The sequence below is a fragment of the Electrona antarctica genome (genome assembly GCF_951216825.1).
Source record: "Electrona antarctica genome assembly, chromosome: 5".
NCBI lineage: Eukaryota > Metazoa > Chordata > Actinopteri > Myctophiformes > Myctophidae > Electrona > Electrona antarctica.
The window spans coordinates 40,711,929-40,732,200 of NC_136810.1; the positions used below are offsets into that span (position 1 = coordinate 40,711,929).

The window sequence follows — 20,272 nt, forward strand, 5'->3', positions numbered from 1 at the left end:
TGTGTGTGTGTGTGTGTGTGTGTGTGTGTGTGTGTGTGTGTGTGTGTGTGTGTGTGTGTGTGTGTGTGTGTGTGTGTGTGCGCGTGTGTGCGCGCGTGCGTGTGTGTGTGTGTGTGTGTGTGCGCGCGCGCATGTGCAGCATCAGCACCAGCTTCAATGACGTCATTTGAGTTTAAAGTGGGCCGCGCTTCAAGTCATTCAGAGTCTGAGAGAGGAGAGGAGAGGAGAGGAGAGCGAAGGGGAGGAAAGACGCTGTACGCAGGAGACTCATTTTACCGAGTTTTGGTATTAGAACCACTTCAATCCAAACAGCCTCATACAAACATTAAACGAGCACTTCAGGGTAAAACTTTGTTAAAAAATGGAAGAACACCACGTCGCGCGTGGGACCTTTTGAATTGCATTTCCATGGGCGACAACTTTGATTCTGAAGTCTATCTGTTGAAGGTGAGTTTTCGTTTTCTGAATTTAGCGCATTCGGGTTTGATTTTTTATCATTAGCCTAACTGTGAGCAGCTGGTGATGTTGCACGCCAACTAATTTATGGTCGCTTTCATGTTTGTACGTGAGAGTTAAGTTTTTTACATTTGTATTCCAATTTCCCACTTATTTGTCTAATTGTGTGTGTTTTAGCCCACACCAAGTTGTTGTGAAATTTCGCATTTGACAGTGCCCCTGCGTTTTGTTGAAGCGGCCGACTATAGAATCTAATTTAGCTATTTTCATCAAAAAAGTGACACATTTTCCTGCAAAGAGTGTAGTTGTTTTAGCTTGTGGTGTTTTCAAAAAGATTGTGTTGAACGTGCTTGGTCAACCATTGAGTCAGTGTGTAGCTCTGCTCAATATTCGCAAGACCTTTACCGCAGCTGAAATTTGTTTGAATCATTTACATTTATTTTTATTAATATATTTGGTTGTTTGTTATTGCCTAACTAGCGCACTATAGGTCCCATCACTGTTGGATGTTGTTTTCCCTAATACATTAGCCCACATTTAGAGAAAAGAAATGTCGCAGCCTTAAAGGATGCGCCAGTTGTAGTCTGTTGTTGTAGGGGTGTACGAGAATTATCTTTGGGTTTAGAACTTGCTCTTAATGGAATGGATGCAGATGGCATCCAGCTGTCAATGTTTTGTAATCACGCGATATGGTTTGCTATATCACTTATAACCACTAGATGACAACAGAGTGCAAATTACTGACATGAACTTCTATTCAAACTAGCATTAGTCAATGAGCAGGTATACATTGATTTAATAATCAATCTCATTAGTAGATAGTACCTATAGTCTGCTGTGGACCAAAAGTTAGTGAACCACACAGCCTGTGGCTGACTTATAAATACCTTTATACCCACTAAATGAAGAACTGTTCGAAATGTATACCCCCCTCTGTCTCTGTCTCATCCACATTAGCCGCACGCACGCGTGCGCACACACACACACACACACACACACACACACACACACACACACACACACACACACACACACACACACACACACACACACACACACACACAAACAAAGATCAGTAACAGAAAGTGTCTTTGAGCCCCATGCTCAGTTTCTTTGCCTCAGGCCGTTCTAGACTCTCTCAGCACAGAGGGAGCGGAGCACTCTCGAGGGGCCCTTCTGATGATAAAAACATTTGAAATGTACAAACTGTATAAATAGCTAATATTCTATCATAAACAAATGGTCAATTATTGAGCCAAAGAAACTGTAAGACAAGCTTGTTCTGAAGGACTAAACAAAACACCAACAGCCAACCAAGGACAGCACACTAATGTGTAACTAACACATTCATCAGTGGAGAATGGTTCAGCTTCAGCACCACCACCGATGGACAGCATCAGGCTATGCGCCCTGCTGTGAACGAGCTAGCACCATGCATTCTTTAGTAACACAGGGTTAAAATACCCAAGAGTGCAAATTAGCATTACAGAGCTGTCGCCTGATCTCTGCAGTACATTTGTATAGTAGTTATAACTTAAGCCACCATCAACATAGAAACGTGATGGAATGACAAAATGAGTAGAACACGGCATGAAGAAAGAGAACTTTGAAGGCTATTTGGCCAGATCTTTCACCAAAAAGAAAGTTCCCTTCAAACTCTAAATATTAAGACTATACGTAGATGCAGCAGTAGACACCACATATTGAAACCCACACTCAGCAAGTCAGCATGACATCCATGGCATGCATTAGCAATTTGTTATAAAGTCATTTGTCATAACTGCACTTTGGCACTACAACGTTTCTATGTTTGTTTTCTTGTCAGGCAGACCAAAGCTTTTAGTTTGATTAAACTTCTTATAGGGTTATTTATTTAAAACACTTCTGGGGTCATTTTAACTGACCACGTTAGACTCGTTGAAAACACTGATTCTATAATGCATGAGGGCGGCGTGTTTTTTTTTAATAACATCTTTAATTTATCTTATTTTATTCTTTTATTTATTTTTGAGGGGCGCTAGCACCAAACAGCTATAGTGTAGATTCTGTCTTAACACAAACGTTAAATGCCATTGACAATGAATGGAGAATTTACGTCATATGTGTCTGAGCCAATCGGCTGTCGGTATTTCTGTCGATATGTCTGTCGGTATATCGGTGGAAACACTTGGCCAATAAGGACCTAACTAAGGTATGTTTCAAGGTTGGTATAAGGTCAATAATTGATTAGAACGCCCCTCACTTCACACGGGTAGTATTCTTTCATTTTCAAACAAATATTATAGCTATATAAAAAAGGAATTGAAAAAACATGCATTAAAAGCATGGCAGAACTAAGGACATGTGTTTTCACTTCAGTGAATGTAACATGGATGGTTGAAATGGAGTTTGAAGTTACAATGGGTTTATATAGGGAGGGAGGGAAAGTGAATTGCACTTGCTCTAGTCCTTCTGTAGTAGATGTTAAAATGACAGTGTGACAACAACATAAGTAAAATGAAATACCCCTTTAAACATTTTCAAAGATTAGCTTTTGCTCTCTGTTTCCATTCATGTTTTTGATCCTTTAAACAGTATCAGACTGATACGTTCCTTCTAGAAGTGTGGGTTCTGAAACAATCAAGGACTTTCACATTAGTTATTTCCTAAATTATTATGATTGATAATTGGTGTGTGTGTGTGTGTGTGTGTGTGTGTGTGTGTGTGTGTGTGTGTGTGTGTGTGTGTGTGTGTGTGTGTGTGTGTGTGTGTGTGTGTGTGTGTGTGTGTGTGTGTGTGTGTGTGTGTGTGTGTGCGCGTGCGTGTGCGTGCGTGCGTGCGTGCGTGCGTGCGTGCGTGCGTGCGTGCGTGCGTGCGTGCTGATTCATATGAATAAATACAATTCTATTTAGGCTTTCCAGGCTCTTGGTGACAGCAGTGCACTGTGGCAGTGCCATGGCAGTGTAGCAGGAATCCTGGCAGTGTGTGATTAGAAATGAGCAGAAACGTCTTTGTCTCACTTTCTGAGCTCTTGCGAGGCGACATGCTCCCTAAGGGCATGCCAAGTGGTTTGTCCATTTGCTGTGGTTTTTGTTGTGTGCATTTTTTACAGTCTAGTAAACCTTTTCAGCTGGAATCCTGATGTTTGGCTCAATCAATACATTTAATTAGTGCTGATTAATGAAGGAGTGTGGCTGCGGAAAGCTGACAGTTACTTCTGTTCCCAAGGACATTGGCTAGCAGGGAGCAATTGGATTCCACTGTATGAATTTGCAAGACTTGATTTTCTTACTTATAATTTATTTTTTTTGTTTTATTAAATAGCGTTAAGTATGCACAAAGAAGATTAAAAGGAGTATAACAACATTTGTGATTTTAGTTTGTAAGCTATATATTTTTTTTTATACTTTATATTTGTATTTTATGTGAACACCACAGTGTAGTCATACAGATACAAAAAACAACACATAGATTGATTTGATTGAAATATTTATTAACAGTTTGCAGAATTACAGTACATTTCAAGCACAAACTCAATACAAAGGCTGTTAACTGTGAGTGGACGACCCAATTAAGCATTACACTTTACAAGAGGGTCCACCATGTTCAATTCATCAAAACATTTAGAGACGTACAAATAGACACTTCTATATATACAAAGAACAGAACAGGAATTCATCATAACAGAACAGGAATTCATCATATGGACAACATATAAAGACAAATAAAACCAGAAACAATGACATAGCGAAAAAAAGATGCGATAAAAACAAAAGAAAGGCATAGGAGAAATATGTCACAGGTTACCTATCAATATACACAAAAAACAAAAGGAAAACAAAAACACTGTAGGCATTATGCATGTGTGTAAGCTATATATACAGCATTAAAACAATCAAATCATTAGATCAACTTAGTAGACACAATTCATTATTCATTCAGTTAATTAAATTAACACATCATAAGACTATGTTCTAATGTATCTCCACTCACGCTGTTGGAGATGCAGGGCATACATTAAAACCAGATTCATTATAAATATACTGTAGTGTACCCTCTAGGATGGGAAAAAATCACTTAAGTGAACACATTATTCAGTTCACGATTGTCCAATGCACACCCACTTCATTCAAAATGGTATCTGACTGTGCCCATCAGTTTTATTGCTATTTCCTCAGTATTTTCTTAGAAGGAAAAAACAAACAAAAAAAAAATAAATAAATAAAGACTTGTCCCTCAGAACCCTTGAAAAGAAATGGCTCCAGTGACCTTTATTCTGCAAATGAAGCGGTTTTTGCTTTGAACTGACTGATAGATGTTATTATTCAGCAAAAGTGCATTGAACACTGACAAAATACCCTGGAGCCACAGTAAATGCATTAGCAGAAGTTAATGAAAAATATGGACGTTGGTTCTAAACTTTCCCTGGCAAATTCTCTCTACACTTTCAAAAGCCATGGTCATTGGTATTTAAAAAATCACACCCGTGTGAAGTGAGGAGGGGCACTAATATTAAAGTCTGTTCATTAGGTGATGTAATGGTGATGTAAAACAAACGGTGCCAACACAAATGCCATTAAAGAGACAATATGATGTAATGAGGGACAATATGACATACATTTCCCTTCCAATGGCGTTTTTAAAACAAACATTGAACTAAAAACAAACATTAAACCTGTATATAGGAGGGGCTAGCTCCCCTCACAAATCACACCCGTGTGAAGTGAGGGGCGCTAATATATTAAAGTCTAACTCATATTGATTAGGTGATGTAATGGTGATGTAAAACAAACGGTGCCAAAACAAACATTACATTCTCTTTATTGTTAATGGCATTTCATGTTTGTGTTAGGGACAAGATGAAGTACATTTTCACTTCATTGTCAATGGCGTTTATAAAACTAAAAACAAACATTAAACCTGTATATAGGAGGGGAAAAAAATCACCTTTGTGGAAAAAGAGACAAACAACAACAACAACAACAAAACGGTAGGCCTAAACCAAGCCTGGCCTGGTCTATATGTAGTGCCTCGATCAATTAGCCCAATTCTTTATAGGCTACTATGGTCTAGCATAGCCTATGTTGATTTTCAATAATGGCAGAAAAAGCATAGCATCAGCAGTCACTATTGTTTACTACAAATGTGCAATATATCCATTCATTCAGGCATAATGTTGGATAGAACTGAACATTTTTATACACAATGTATTATGTTCGGCGCACTGTCTCTGAAATCTATGGCAGCATTGATCTTTTCATTAATTTGTATGTCAATATGGGTTGATCATGCATTTTGTAATACAGTGTAATTAAGTGGTGCTTAGCCTACTTAATCTAACACCATACCATAGAAATCTATTTTAAAACAGCATAGAGCACAATAATAAAACTAAAGGCATAGCAGAAATCTGCAATTTAGATTGAGATTCAATTTGAAGTTAGCCATCCCAAAGGTCTGATCACATCCCACATCTTATTATGCTTGCATGCATTTAATTAATAATTTGACAATGCACACTGCATTGATGTCGGTCAGCCGGCACTCTGCAGAGGAATAGATCGCCTGAGCCTGATATCCAGCCGCAGCCTCCTAGGCGAGGAGAAGAAACGATGAGCTAAGGCCGATTTCAGATAGAAGAACTCCAGAGAGGAGCTCAGCTAATCCCCCTCCCTCAGGTGTGATGGGCTCTGGACGCTCCCCAGGAGAAATGCCACAGACCACGGCTCACCACTGCTGCTTGGCTGCATTCTGATTAATGCACTCATCAGTTCTTTTCCTGTTTGTCTTAATGACAAGCACCATCCTCCTGGGAGTCGGGTGACTTTTTGCAAATACTGCTGATGCATCTGCTTACACCTGCCACTTTTTACACCCCACACCCTTCTGGTCAGGGGCGATTACCATAAATCCTTGGTTTCTTTAGAGATAGACAGGCTCTCTGTCACAGCACAGAGGGACATATGACACATCGTCCACTGGAGACGTAAGAGTCGACATTCAGTTGAGGAAATGAGCATTGATGAGATCTCGATGGAGGGACGTGGAGTTATTGCAGATGGGGCTATTATTAAAGCAATCATTATGCCCGCCTGGACAGCTAAACCAACTCTCTATCTTAGGCTCACACTTTTATCCAATTCATATTTGCTTCAGCTGTGCATAAGTTGACGAGTTGTGCTGGCTTTACTACTTAGCAGCACCATGGGGTTTAAATAGGACTTAATCACTTGTCTAGACTTTATAGAAAAGATTGTTATACACATTCTATGAGCAACATGATTTTCAGCTAATCTTATTCTTGTTACAGTTTACAGCAGGACCCAACCACAGCATTCTGTTGTTAAAACAAGTTTGCTTCTTCAGACAGGCACAATACATTAACACACAGACATGGGCACAGGTAGGTAGGTAGTCATAATCGCTGGCTTACTTACAACGTTACAACATGAACAACAGGACAACAGAACCGACGATTGCATGTAGAACGACTAACAAGAGGGCAGAGCTTATACAGTATACTGTAACAAGATGCAGACTTGTGAACACAATGTGCAATCAACACAGGGGTAACACGACATAGACGAGGGGACGGATCCTGAGGGGAGAGCAGAGGCACAGGCATTTCTAAGACATCAGCTTATTTCTTTGACTAATAGGGCTGATGTATGATACCCCTCAGTACACAGGTATTAATTTAAATGGGAAGAAGTCAGTGAAATGTCTTACATGGCATACACAGTATACCTACATTACAGAGAAGTTAATTCACTTTAACGCACATTAACCCTGGCGTCCCTATTTTTAGCATATCATAACATTTTCAAAAATATATTTTTAAGTGCGTTGCGAGCGTGCACATTGGATCTTTTCTCTGTGTGACACCGTCGTACGACTAAGTAAAATAGGACTTAAGTGGTTAATGAATCGTGACCTCATAAATGTCAAAACCAGCATTGAATCCAAGCATGATGAGTAATCTATATTGGAAAACACCTGGGTGTCCTATAGGGTACCACATAGATCGCCATGAGTCAGTATACAGTACATGACCGACAATCTGACAAATATAGGAATGTATGTTTGAGTTGTTTTGTCGCATTAGATTTATATGATCAAATTGGACAAATGACTCAATGTGCTTAACAGTCCTTTAATAGTGTGATGACTACTACAGTGTGATGCCTTGCCTCTGGAACGTTAGAGCAGCGGTTCCCAAACCTTTTTGGCCATGCACCCCCTGTTACCTCCCGACCTAGCTGATGCACCCCCTGTTACCTCCCGACCTAGCTGATGCACCCCCTGTTACCTCCCGACCTAGCTGATGCACCCCCTGTTACCTCCCGACCTAGCTGATGCACCCCCTGTTACCTCCCGACCTAGCTGATGCACCCGCCCACATGGAAATATAAATTGCATAAGCTATAGAGACATATATTTCCTTTTTATCCACATATATGCACATACTGTATATGAACCTGAATATGGCATAATACTGTAGCTGCAGCATATGTGTAAGAAAAGCAAAGCAAAGTTACTATATTTACCCAGGGTATCTGGGCTAAGCTCAAGAACTTGTTTCCAGCCAGGCCCTGCTCATAGAACATTTCATGGTAGTGGTTCAATGCCTTGCTCAAGGGCACTTCAGCGGTGGTAATTTTAACGTGTCGGACCGCTGATTCGGCACGTGTGTGTGTGTGTGTGTGTGTGTGTGTGTGTGTGTGTGTGTGTGTGTGTGTGTGTGTGTGTGTGTGTGTGTGTGTGTGTGTGTGTGTGTGTGTGTGTGTGTGTGTGTGTGTGTGTGTGTGTGTGTGTGTGTGTGTGTGTGTGTGTGTGTGTGTGTGTGTGTGTGTGTGTGTGTGTGTGTGTGTGTGTGTGTGTGTGTGTGTGTGTTCTGAGTTCCCAGAAGTTTTCGCCACTAGAGAGAAAGAGATGTGCATATAGCAGTGTCATGCATATCAGTGTGTCTTGTATGTTTCTGTTTCATTTTCAATGTGGTTTATTGAACACAGTTACATTGTAATTTAAATTCAAACCCAGATAGACAGAGAAGACATACGTATACTTAGATTGTGTTTGGCCCTATTGAACATTGAATGCCATGGAAGTATCTCACATAAACATAATGCCCGTCTTATGTTTCTCCTGTCTAATAAACTCCTCATATCGCTCCTCATATCTCTTGGGATCGGTGCTGTTGGCCAAATCCTGGTCCACTGCCAACGTACAGTATGATGATGGATCTCACTTTATGGTATAAGAGCTCACTGATACCATCACTGAGCCCCTTTAACATAAAGCCGCAATGCTTATTCAGCAACCCCGGGGTCCCTCGCTTATGATCAATGGTCGGCAGTCAGGACACTGAATGGAGCACAGATTGAGCCACATGTGGGATTTAGATGCAAAATAAAAAAAGGTTTACAGGAGCATCTCATGCATAATACATCACCCTCATTGAGCATCTCCCCATCTCCATCAAAGACAGCCAGACACCCTGTCCATATTGCACAGGGCCAGCAATGCATGCAGAGTCGGGGCGTTCCTTTTAAACAGTGACTGTGTCAGAGGCCGGAAGGTGTTCTGGTGAAGAGCCAGGTGACACTTAACAGATTATACAGTTCTGAGAGACGGTTGTATTAATCTTGCAGGCGTATGTCTGTGTTTGCCTAGAGAGCACAGGACACTTGATCAAAAGCTCACAGGCTTCATACAGCCCTCGAGGCCGAGGATGGAATTCAGGGCAGACCTTCTTTCTCACAGGACCCAGATCATTAATCTCAAGTCGGGGTCATGCTCCTACACTATACGTACAACATGGTGTATTCATTAAACTGTGGTGTGGGTTGCATCGTCAGCTTGATAATTTTGCCGCATCCGCATTTGAGTACACCATTTTTATTCCGTATGCTGGATTTGTTTTGCATTACATGGCAGTGTTTCGAAATTATGTTGAATGCCTTATGCACGGTTTGTGAATGCCATTGCAATAAAATATATGCCAGGTCATAGTATTAACTTCAGGTGGCTTCTATTTAGCTACTATTTTAACTGAATGTTTTGAGTACATTCTTTACATTTAATTGCTGCTGTGACACTTGTATGCTGGGTGTGCCACAGATTGTGGTAAATTCCTAATTATGCCTTTGCCGGTGACAACAGTGCCTCAAGGCATTGTTTTCTGGTTGTCTGTCCATCGGCCCATCCAATTCTCGTGAATCAATATCTCAGGACAGCCTTGAGGCAGTTTCTTCAAATTTGGCACAATGTCCACATTGGATGAACTGATTATTGTTGTGGGTCAAGGTCACTGTGGCCTTACGTCCATCCCATTCTCATGAACGCAACATCTCAGGAATGTCTGGGCCAGATGTCTGGGCCAGATTTCTGGGCCAGATGTCTGGGCCAGATGTCTGGGCCAGATGTCTGGTCATCTGGCGCAGACGGCCACATGGACTATAGGATAAACAGATTCGAATTTGGTAGGGATGGGCAATATGACATTTCTGGACGATAATGAATTGCTGTTATGGCCGATAACCGATATAAACCAATGTTGATGTGATCTCGGTTTACATTCATTTAATAACTCCACCCAGCACGTGCTGGGTGGAGTTTGTGTAGACATTTAGACAACTTGTAGAAATTTAAACGAGTATAATTTACAGTCAGAAAGAACTGCTGCGGATCATTGCCTAAGACTGTTTGTGTGTTTGTTTAGCTTTTACTACAGCACAGGTGATTTGCAGTGCTAATATATTTGTGAGACTTTGGGCTCCATTTTCGTAACCGCTAAAGCCCTTATCCTTAAACTTCTTTGCCTTTCTTTTTTTTTTTACTATTTTGAAAAACATTTTTGAATAGTTCAACTAGCCAATCTACATTGACATGTTGTGAGCTTGTAGACTGGCCATTTTAACTATTCAAAAATGTTTTGCAAAATAGTAAAAAGAGGCAAAGAAGTTTAGGGATAAGGGGTATAGCGGTGACGAAAATGGAGCCCTTTGTCTCAAAAATACCATTCCTGGACATTGGTGGTCCATTTTACTTGAAGAGCTTCATATCCCCAAGAGCATCATCCTGACACCTGAAGTGTAGGTATGCACAGTGTAAAATACCAAACACTGGCAGTGTCAGTGAAATTATCTAAATTATATATTGATATATTATACATATTGCAATTGATTCTCTGGGGAGATTGTGGTTGTGACATTTCATCATATTGGTTGAATACTGAATTGGTGACACTAATCTTGGGTGTCCAGACTGTCCACTAATATTGAAACTGTGGTGATTGTATCGCTTTTCTGTGCTGATTGTTTGAAGATGTGTGTGAAGCATCCAATGTTTTAGAATGTGTTGCTTCTTTGCAGCAACATCCATATTTGAAACATTGTCTACTGACATCATTGATATAACTTTATGTTCTATCTCAATCAGCTAAGCATCTGGTCTTTGTTTCTCTCACACTGCTGCAGAACAAGATAATCAAAGCTTAAAAGGATAGTTCAGAAATGTTTAACTAAAGCTGTATGAAATACTTTAATATAGTGGTTGCAACTGTATAAATTGATTGCCCATGGGAGTTCTGGTTTTGGTGAAATATTAAGTAGTTCCGTCATTTTGTGGGGCCACGCATTAAAAGTAAATTAATTCACAAAACTAGCATTTGTACTCATTGTCTCCACCAGGCCGAAGGCATGGGGAGAGAGTATGTTTTGCACTCCGTCTGTGTGTGTGTGTGTGTGTGTGTGTGCGACGAACCTCTGCCCCAAATATTCCTCAACGGCCTGTTATAGCGCCACCATGAGGCAGATTTAGGCAAAACACATTTCTGTAGATTACTCGTACACATTTTATCCATACATCACACAATTCGGTATACACTATCTCCATAGTCATGTGATCAACACAGATCTGCACCATTTCCCATCTTCCTTCCTGATTGGCTAAGATTCGCTTCCAAAGCTCACATGATTGGTCCGTTTCGAACAAAATGCCACAAATCACAAACACAGTGTGGAATTTCCGTGAAATTATACACGCACATTTGCACTAGGCTGAGGACGACATGACACAATTTGTTTTCCAAACCAGCCTCATGGTGGCGCTATAACAGGGCAATTCCTGTTTTTACCTATAACTGCATCGATCTGTGTACAACTTTGTATGCACACTCCCTAGAGGCCATGGAAAAACATTTTCCCTGCATCCCTCCACATCTGCCGGTTATAGCGCCACCATGAGGCCGATTTCTGCAAAACACATTGTTTATATTAGTCGCACAGATTTCATCCAAATCTCATGCAAATCGGTATACATGATCTCTGTAGTCATGTTATCAAGACAAGTCTGTTTGCTTTCTCAGATTCTACACTGATTGGCTAAGATTGCCTTCCAAAGTTTTCAGGAGTGGCCCGTTTTGTACCAAATGCTGCACATGTCCTGCTCATCCAGAATTCTATCCTCAGAGATGCTATGAGTGATCTGGCTCTGCATTTCCTCAACAAAATGAAGAAAATTGTTGCAAAAAAACAAACAAACATGTTTATATCACTCCTAAACATTTTGCCAAACATCACACACACTCCTATCCTCCTGGTGGAGACCTGTGCCCAGAAGGGCACTTTTTCTAGTTTGTATTGTTGACCTATTTCTACCATATAGTGAAACTTTTGTTCATTTTTGACCCCATCACACAGAACTATGTTTTTTGTGTCCATATCACTACGCCCAAAAAATAGTTCCATGTGATGGAAGGGTCAAAGTTGAATGGAAGTTGCACTAATATTTTAGAAATAGGTCAACAATACAAATGACGCTAGTTTTGTGGATTCATTTACTTTTAATGCGTGGCCCCAGTGCCCCCCACAAAATGACCGGAAATACTTAATATTCACCTAAACCATGAGCAGAATTCCCACCACGGGACTCGGGCAATCAATTAACAGTTGCAACATATTAATGGCAAGTAGCCTATTTCATACAACTTAAGTTAAAGAATTATGAACTATCCATTTAAAGCAGGGGTGCCCACACTTTTTGCTCGGCAAGATCTACCCACCAAATCAATTATTATACCATTGCTGAAAATAGTTTAAATATGTACCTGAGAGGGCTTCGGAATAGTAGAGTTTGTGTTACATTCTGTACAGTATAAGACAAATGCACTTGGAATGGGAAATAGAGGGGGAGAAATGTTTTTTTTCTTCAATATATTTAAATGAAATACTCTTTAGGGGCATGTCATGTGATCTACCTGCACAGCCTTTGTGATCTACTGGTAGATCGCGATCTACCTTTTGGGCACCCCTGATTTAAAGGGTAAGACCACTTTTGCAGAGGTTTGGGTTGTGTAGTTACCTTTACTTTGCCATGATGTAACTCCAAATGTGGACAAGAAATGCTAAATAATTTCTCCAGATTAGAAATTGATAATTCAAAATATGCCCCTCATTGACTTACATTGTATGCTGAAACACAAGCTCACTTGTTTTGCTCACATTGATTGCTTGAGGTGATTGTTGTTGCACCAAGTGATGAAGCTCTCTATCAGTCAGTCGCCTGTACTTCTCAAATTATTCATATCGAATTACTGATAACTTACCTTTCACCCCAAAAATATTGTGTTTTCTTATTTTCTTATTTGTTTTGTTAAAGCAACTATAACAGAATTTTAAAACAGTTTTTAATATTTAAAATCATATTGTTTATGTCCCTCAAACTTATTTCTAATGGTTTGAGCCTCAATCACCATTCTGATATCGTAATATAACCAGACCACTTTGTCCTGAGGTGGTGGGGGTGCTGACTGCTGATATGCAACTTATTTAATATTTGAGTCATTATAATACTGATGCTAGATAAACCCAGGCTTGTTTCCATTCCATGTCAGTTTGGAAAATCAACAATGGTGGAAATGCTAATTTGGAACTGAAGACTGAAGAGAGGGAGGAATTATACAAAGTAGGGTGACATTGATGACATCACAAATACAACCAAATCAGTTGAGCTGTTCCTGAGAGCAATTTCCATAAAAGCCCCTATATGATGAGAAATCCTGATTGTTCAAAATTGCATATTTGTGGGGATAGAAAATACACAGGGGAGCTCAAAAAACACAAACAATGTGAAAAAGTTGAATCTATATTGTGACCATCATCATTGCTATAGAATGTTTGTTCATTAACAGGGTCTCCCTGTCTCCAGTTCTTTAGTAAACATTTTAAAGTTGCTAATGGATACTAATTGAATCTTATCAAGAAACAAGTGTTATTTGAAGTGATGAAAGAAAAAATGGAGCTGACAAAATTGTAACTGGGACATACAATACCTTATCTTTTTGTAGATCTCTTTGAATTCTCTTTTATTAAAGAGCTGGGGATTATTACTATTACTGAACAAACACTCTAGTCTATAGCATAATTACCATCACAACATACAGCTTTAACTATTTCAAAATTTCCAAAACAAATTTAGTTTTTATCCCAAAAATATAACTTACAGCACCTCTTTAGTAACTGTTAGTCTTTCAAAGTCTGTGCTACATTATATGAGTCTGGACAAACTATAGGATATAAACTGGATGGCGGAGGCATACAACAGCAATGTGCTATTCTTTCACAGTAATTCTATGGAATTACTGTGAAAGTTGTACTAATTGCAGTGACTACTCAGTGAAATTTAGTTTGAGAAAGACGTCTTTGGTAAAGGCTTAATTATCAGGTTTTTTTATGATCTGGCAATGGCAGTCTAGTTGGTGTGAGTGATTCCAGTAATGCCTCATCACTATTGTTTGCTGTTTGGTGTGCGCTGTACTGTACAGTAGATATATAGATGGTGTGCTTGCATGTGTGTGACTGCTGCATATGATGTTGCATGTGATGCGGCCCCTGCTTAATGTATCTGTAGGCCGTCATACCGGCAATACAAATATAATGAGTTATTTTCATTGTTTTGAACAAGATAGTAGGTATTGTATTGTTTGTTCCAAGAGAAAGTGATATGGCCTGATGTCAGCTGAGTATTTTCTTTTGAAAACAAAACTTCTGCGATCTCCGAGGATTGCTGCAATAACCACTTATTTATTTACTTGTGATAATCTGTTTATGTTTTCTTCACATTCTGTGAATGAAGCCTTGTTTTGTATCTTCATCATTAATCACAATGTTTTTGTTCACTGAGATTTGGCCTTATAGATGGAAATGTGGCTTTTTACTGTGTTTCCTTAATGTTATAGACTTTAGATGTTATAGGCCCTTGGACTTTTGGAATTTTGCTGAGTGGCCCCTGAGCTATCTCTTTTTTTTCCTTTTTTAATGTTTGTTTGTGGCTTTCGCCTTTATTTTATATTTTTTATAGAGGGATAGACAGTAGGCTGACAGGAAATGAGGGGGTGACATGCAGTGAGGGCCGTCGGGATCGTGAGTCGAACCCGCGGCACACTGCCAGACTGGGCTGCCAGCCAGGGTGCCTGGACCGCTGAGCCACGGCCCAGGCCCCCCTGAGCCATCTTAAAGGACCACTTCACCACTTTTCAACATCTCTTCATATAATTGGTCCTCACTAATGTTCATGGTAAAACACCACCATTTTTTTCCTACTCAGTCTGTGTCTCATAGGACAAGATTTGTTTTAAAATATATTTAGATTTGTATTATCGTGAGAACGATGGCTTCAACTTTTGCATTGCAACTTTTCAGGAAAAGAAAGCCTGCCGTTTCTATTAGCTTGGATTCACCATCGATGATGTCACTGGTGGACGGGTTTCTGAACTGCCCACAGCCTTCCTATGAGACACAGACTGAGTAGGAAAAAATTGTGGTATTTTATCATGAACATTCGTTCATCCGGACCAATTATAGGAAGAGAAATTGAAAAGTGGTGAAGTGGTCCTTTAAGTTGAGTAGCAGCTACATGCACAGGTTCATAATGCTTGTGCTTTTTGTTTATTGCGTTGTGTGCTGAATTATATGCTACTACCCGTACCCACACTGAATTATGGGAGCATCTGTTCTTATATTTGTGTGCTTTTCTTTGCATATATGTTATGGCAAGACACACAAGAGAGAAGAAGTTTTACTTGGGGCGGAGGAGCAGCCTCATTTGGGAAACAGAAGAATCCCAGTTCAATCCCGGGCTCAACCCAGAGTTAGTGTGAAAGGCATGGGTAGTCATCTACATGGGTAGAGGGATTTTGGGGCAATACCATTTTCAAGTGGAGTTAATGAGTTGACCTGTTATTTGGTTATAATTATAGGTGGGGGGATGGTGGGATAAAGTAGACCTTTAGTTTTAAGCAGTTACCATTACTTATAAGAGTGTGCACCCTAGCTGTGCTCAAGCAAGGTAACAGAGAGACAGAAAGATTTCTATATAGTGTCTGAAAAAGTAGAAACACGTCAAAGCTCTCCAGGACAGACGATCCCTCTGGCCTGCTTCAAGGGGCTCCCCGACCAACGGACTGATATGATCCAATCTAATTCGTGATGTAACAGGTCGTATTTGCTTTCATCTATGTCTTTGCTGTTCATATGCATATCACTGAAAATATGCCAGTTTTTATTATTCCATGACTTATGTTTACAGCCTGTTTATTGGACTATCAGATAACTCTCGAACAATAATGACGCATTAGGGATGAGGAGGACGAGACTGTCAGAGCCAGAGGTCTGGACTAGAGGATGCCATTTTTTGGGGATTCCTGCAGGTTCCGTGGGATTCCCACGGGATGGGATTAAACATGGTATTAATCCCGGGATTGGGACGGGACAGGAATGATAAAATCAACGGGAGCGGGCATGAGCGGGAATGACATCAATTAGCCTCATTATATTACCACAGATTAACTGTTCCTGGTGCCATATCTTTTGAATTAAAACTGCATGAAACACAGTAATCTAAAAAGAACACAAAATCCATTGTCCTTCCTAATGACTAACTTAATTAATAAAATGGGAGTGGAAGTGGGAGTGGGAGTAATTTTGAGTGGGAGCGGGGTGGGATGGACGGGAGGGGATTTTAATGTTTTACTCTGGTCCGCGTGATTGGGACGGGATGGATTTTTTTCTGTGGGAGTGGGATGGGACGGGAGTGAAAATCCACTCCTGTCAGTCTCTATAGTCTGGACGGGCCTTAAACCAGACCTCCCGTTAGTCCGACCTGTACTGTGGGGTCAGGGCCGGATTTACCCTCCCAAGGGCCCCCGGGCTAGACAAAATTTCAGGGCCCCACTGGGTTGCGTGGTGCGAAAAAATTGGGGTATTTTGTTTTAATTTCGCTGTAATTTTGGGGTACCCAGCCCCCCCAAAAGAGAGAGAGGCAGGCAGGCAGACTAGTTGCTGAATGGATGCAGCCACTAGTGGCCAGTAGTGCACTAATGCAGTTTTACAGCAAAATATTTCACAATGTGCTCTATAAAATCACAGTAAGAGAGAGATGAGCAATAAAGAAAGAGTAAAGCCACTAATAGTGCACTAATGCAGTTGCCAGCTTTACAGCTAAATATTGGGGGTATTTTATTTAAATTTTGGTGTAATTTTGAGGGACCCAGCCCCCCAAGAGAGAGAGAGAGAGAGATACAGACAGACAGACAGGCAGGCAGGCAGGCAGGCAGGCAGACAGACAGACAGACAGACAGACAGACAGACAGACAGACAGACAGACAGACAGACAGACAGACAGACAGACAGATCACTGCATGCATGGCAGGCTTTAGGGCTTTCCACAGCTACCCCACAACACAGCATCACTCACGTCTGCAGTGCAGACAGCAGAGCAGAAGCTCTCAATGTTTAACCATAAGAATACATATACAATAACTAAACATAAATTTCACTTGAATTGGATTGCAATACTTAACAATTTCAAATCATATTAAAGAGGGGTTTTTTTGCAGCCCACACTAGCCCAATGGTAAGTCTGCCTCTGTGTGGGTTACAAATCACCCGCGCTGCGGGTTACAAATCACCCGCGGCTTCCTGTGAGGTTAGGGTTAGGTTAGGGTTTGGTATAGTGTTAGTAATGGTCGGACTAACGGAAGGTCGGGAAGCACTCTGAACTAGCATCAGAGCATGACCTCCCTGCAACTGATTAGTCATTAAGGATTAAGCAACATGAGACTACAGGCAGTGGTGATCTTGAGTCTTGAATGTTTACATGCTACCAAGAAACATTATGAAGTCTCAAATACTGTAATATCAGCTGTCTAAAAGTGAGTGGCTGGATGGAAACCACAACGTTGCCAGTTCGAACCCATGGGCTCCCCCAGAGTTACTGAACCCCTAATTGCTCCTGATGTGCAGGTTGGTGCCTTGCATGCAGGTTTCCTCCGACATCGGTGTGTGAATGTAATGCACAGTCTGTAAAGCGCCTTGGGTAATGGCGCTATATAAATGCACCATTCACACACACACACACACACACACACACACACACACACACACACACACACACACACACACACACACACACACACACACACACACACACACACACACACACACACACACACACACACACACACATGAGATTCTTCTCTTCTTCCCCTCTTCCACTATCTGTTTCACACGCCGCTTACCCTGCGACATTTCGGACGAGTTTCTCACTGCTTGGCTTCTCACATCTTGGACACTGACACAAAATAAATGAAGACACAAGGTTCAGACTAGTAGAGTTGGGAGGGCGGTGGCTGAGGTGTGAAACTATCGGGGTGTAAAATTGCCCTGGCAGCAGCGCTGTGTTGTTTCAGCATTTGCTGGCGAGATGCTCGCCTTGCTTCCCCCACGTGCTCTTCCCTACCTCTATCCCACCTTTCTCTGTTTTTACCCCCCTGCTTTCTTTTTCTTTCTCTTCTCTCTGCACAACCAGACTTCTTGCTGACTTTGGCCCTGTCCCCAGAAGCGAAAAACTTCACAATAAACACCATAAAACATGTTTGGCTGCTTTGTATGCATAACTACATGTGGACACGCTCCCTTGACCAGAACAGCAGAGAAAATAGAATAGTCTCATCTCTCCACTCAGAGGGGATGCCAGTGGTTGAGAGCAGAAGGTTCAATAAGCTAATACGCACACCGCTAAATTGTTCTAAAGTTGTCTGTTCCTCACCAGCTCTCGTTAAATGCAGTCAGACAGAGGGTGGCTAATTGCTTGTGCAAGAGCCCTGGCTGGGAGCGAAGGTGAGACTTGCTCCTGCCGCTGCCTCATGGCAGCACCTCATGGCAGGCAGCATGAGGCCTTGTAGGGAGGATAGATGTAGCACAGAGGGCAACACAACATTCGCCATCGTCCATGGGTTTGTTATTAGTTGCCTGGGGTGATAATGTACCAAATTTCAGGCGGTGCACAAGGGTTATGTGACTCAAGGCACTTTGGCATTTTGTTCTATAAGTGGTGGTGTTTCAGTCACTAATTAGTTTTCTTTGTGAAAATGTGGACTTTAAGCTGGTAACCCGTTGGCATGTTTATGATTCCAGCTCTTGTGCCTTTTTCACACACAGTCCAATTAATTAAAAAAACATGCCACTATATACATTTGACAGCAGAGAATTATAAGGAGGAAGAAAAGAGGACAAAGAGGGTATATGCTCTGTTGTTTTTGTATCTATATTTGATGACCATGTTTACTTCCATTAGAAGTCCTCAATTTTCTACTCTGTTTTGGATTACGAATGAACCAAGTGATTATGCTGCTTGGTTGGCGCTCTTCCTCTCTGGCGCCTACGATTGTAGATTCTCAACGCCAGGCTGAGATGAGTTCCAGTGATGAGACTGATGACCGTTAAGAGCAACTTCAGTGTGCCTGTGGTTGAAAGCCTCTGCCAGACTCTCGTCTCTCAGAGTACACAGCAGGAGAGTGGTTGGCGGCGGCGGCGGCACCGCCAAGTAAAAATCAGCAGCAAGAAAGAGAAAAATACAACTCTTTGTTCCCGGAGTGAAAAGAAGGAAAGTATTAGGAGAGCCACCCTCCACTGGGCTGCGTCTGGTTGTGTCAGGCCTGCCCTGCAGTAAGGCAAGGTTATTCAGATGAAAGATGGTGTTGAGATTAGTGAGCCCTGCCCGGGCCCGTGGACGCGTCCAGCATGCCGCGCCGCACTGCATGATTTATGAGAGTCGTGATATCAGCGGTCGCCGCATGAATAAACCATGCGGCCAGAATTAAGCCCCTGTTAAACGACGCACAGCATTTTTCCAGGTGTCTTCACCTCCTAGTGGAAATCACACACAATCATAGATGCCATGCTGCTGCTGCTACGTTCCATAACACCGCTCTCTGTTGTCTCATCACAGCAGCCGCTGAACGGCCAATTTCAAGCCTTCACTGAGCCTTTTCACTGATAACAGATTTCTCACTTTAGTTTTTAAGACAACGCTGTCATGCAGGACGCAGCAGGAGGTTGGGATGTTTACACTCCAGCGCACTGTAAGAACAGTGACTTGAAAGAGTACAGTTTTTGGAAGCAATAAAACATAGCCATTATTGTTTGCTGTGGGGTATTCAAGTTAAATAAAAATAGGTACAGTATGTTTATGTTTAGTGTATAGTGATATAGAAGACTTGATTGTATTCACACACTTTTTTCCGTCTTTTTTCCTAGAGGTTTTCTAACATGAGCGAGCCTCTTGCAAAGCAAAGAAATGGACGTACCGTAGGTGCCAGGTGGTGTTAGGACCCACCTTATGATGCTATTAAAGGAATAAAGTCAGAATTATAGAAAAATCCATGGAGCAGTGCCCTGTAGGCCAGGTGTAGCTAATCAGTGCTGAGGTGTAAAGCTGCACTTAATAATGGTACACCTCAGTAATGGCTTCATCTATACTGTCAAAATTGGCAGTA

General features: G+C 41.3%; 1 protein-coding gene across 4 annotated transcripts in view; it reads left to right on the top strand.

Annotated features, from left to right (window-relative positions):
• The first annotated feature begins 229 nt into the window (after positions 1–229).
• The window catches only part of megf11 (multiple EGF-like-domains 11), a 136,729-nt gene continuing 116,686 nt past the window's right edge, over positions 230–20,272 (top strand). For all 4 annotated transcript variants that reach the window (XM_079500660.1, XM_079500663.1, XM_079500661.1 and 1 more), the window contains exon 1: positions 230–447. The gene's annotated coding sequence lies outside the window, so the exon portion shown is untranslated. The remainder of the gene's footprint in view (positions 448–20,272) is intronic.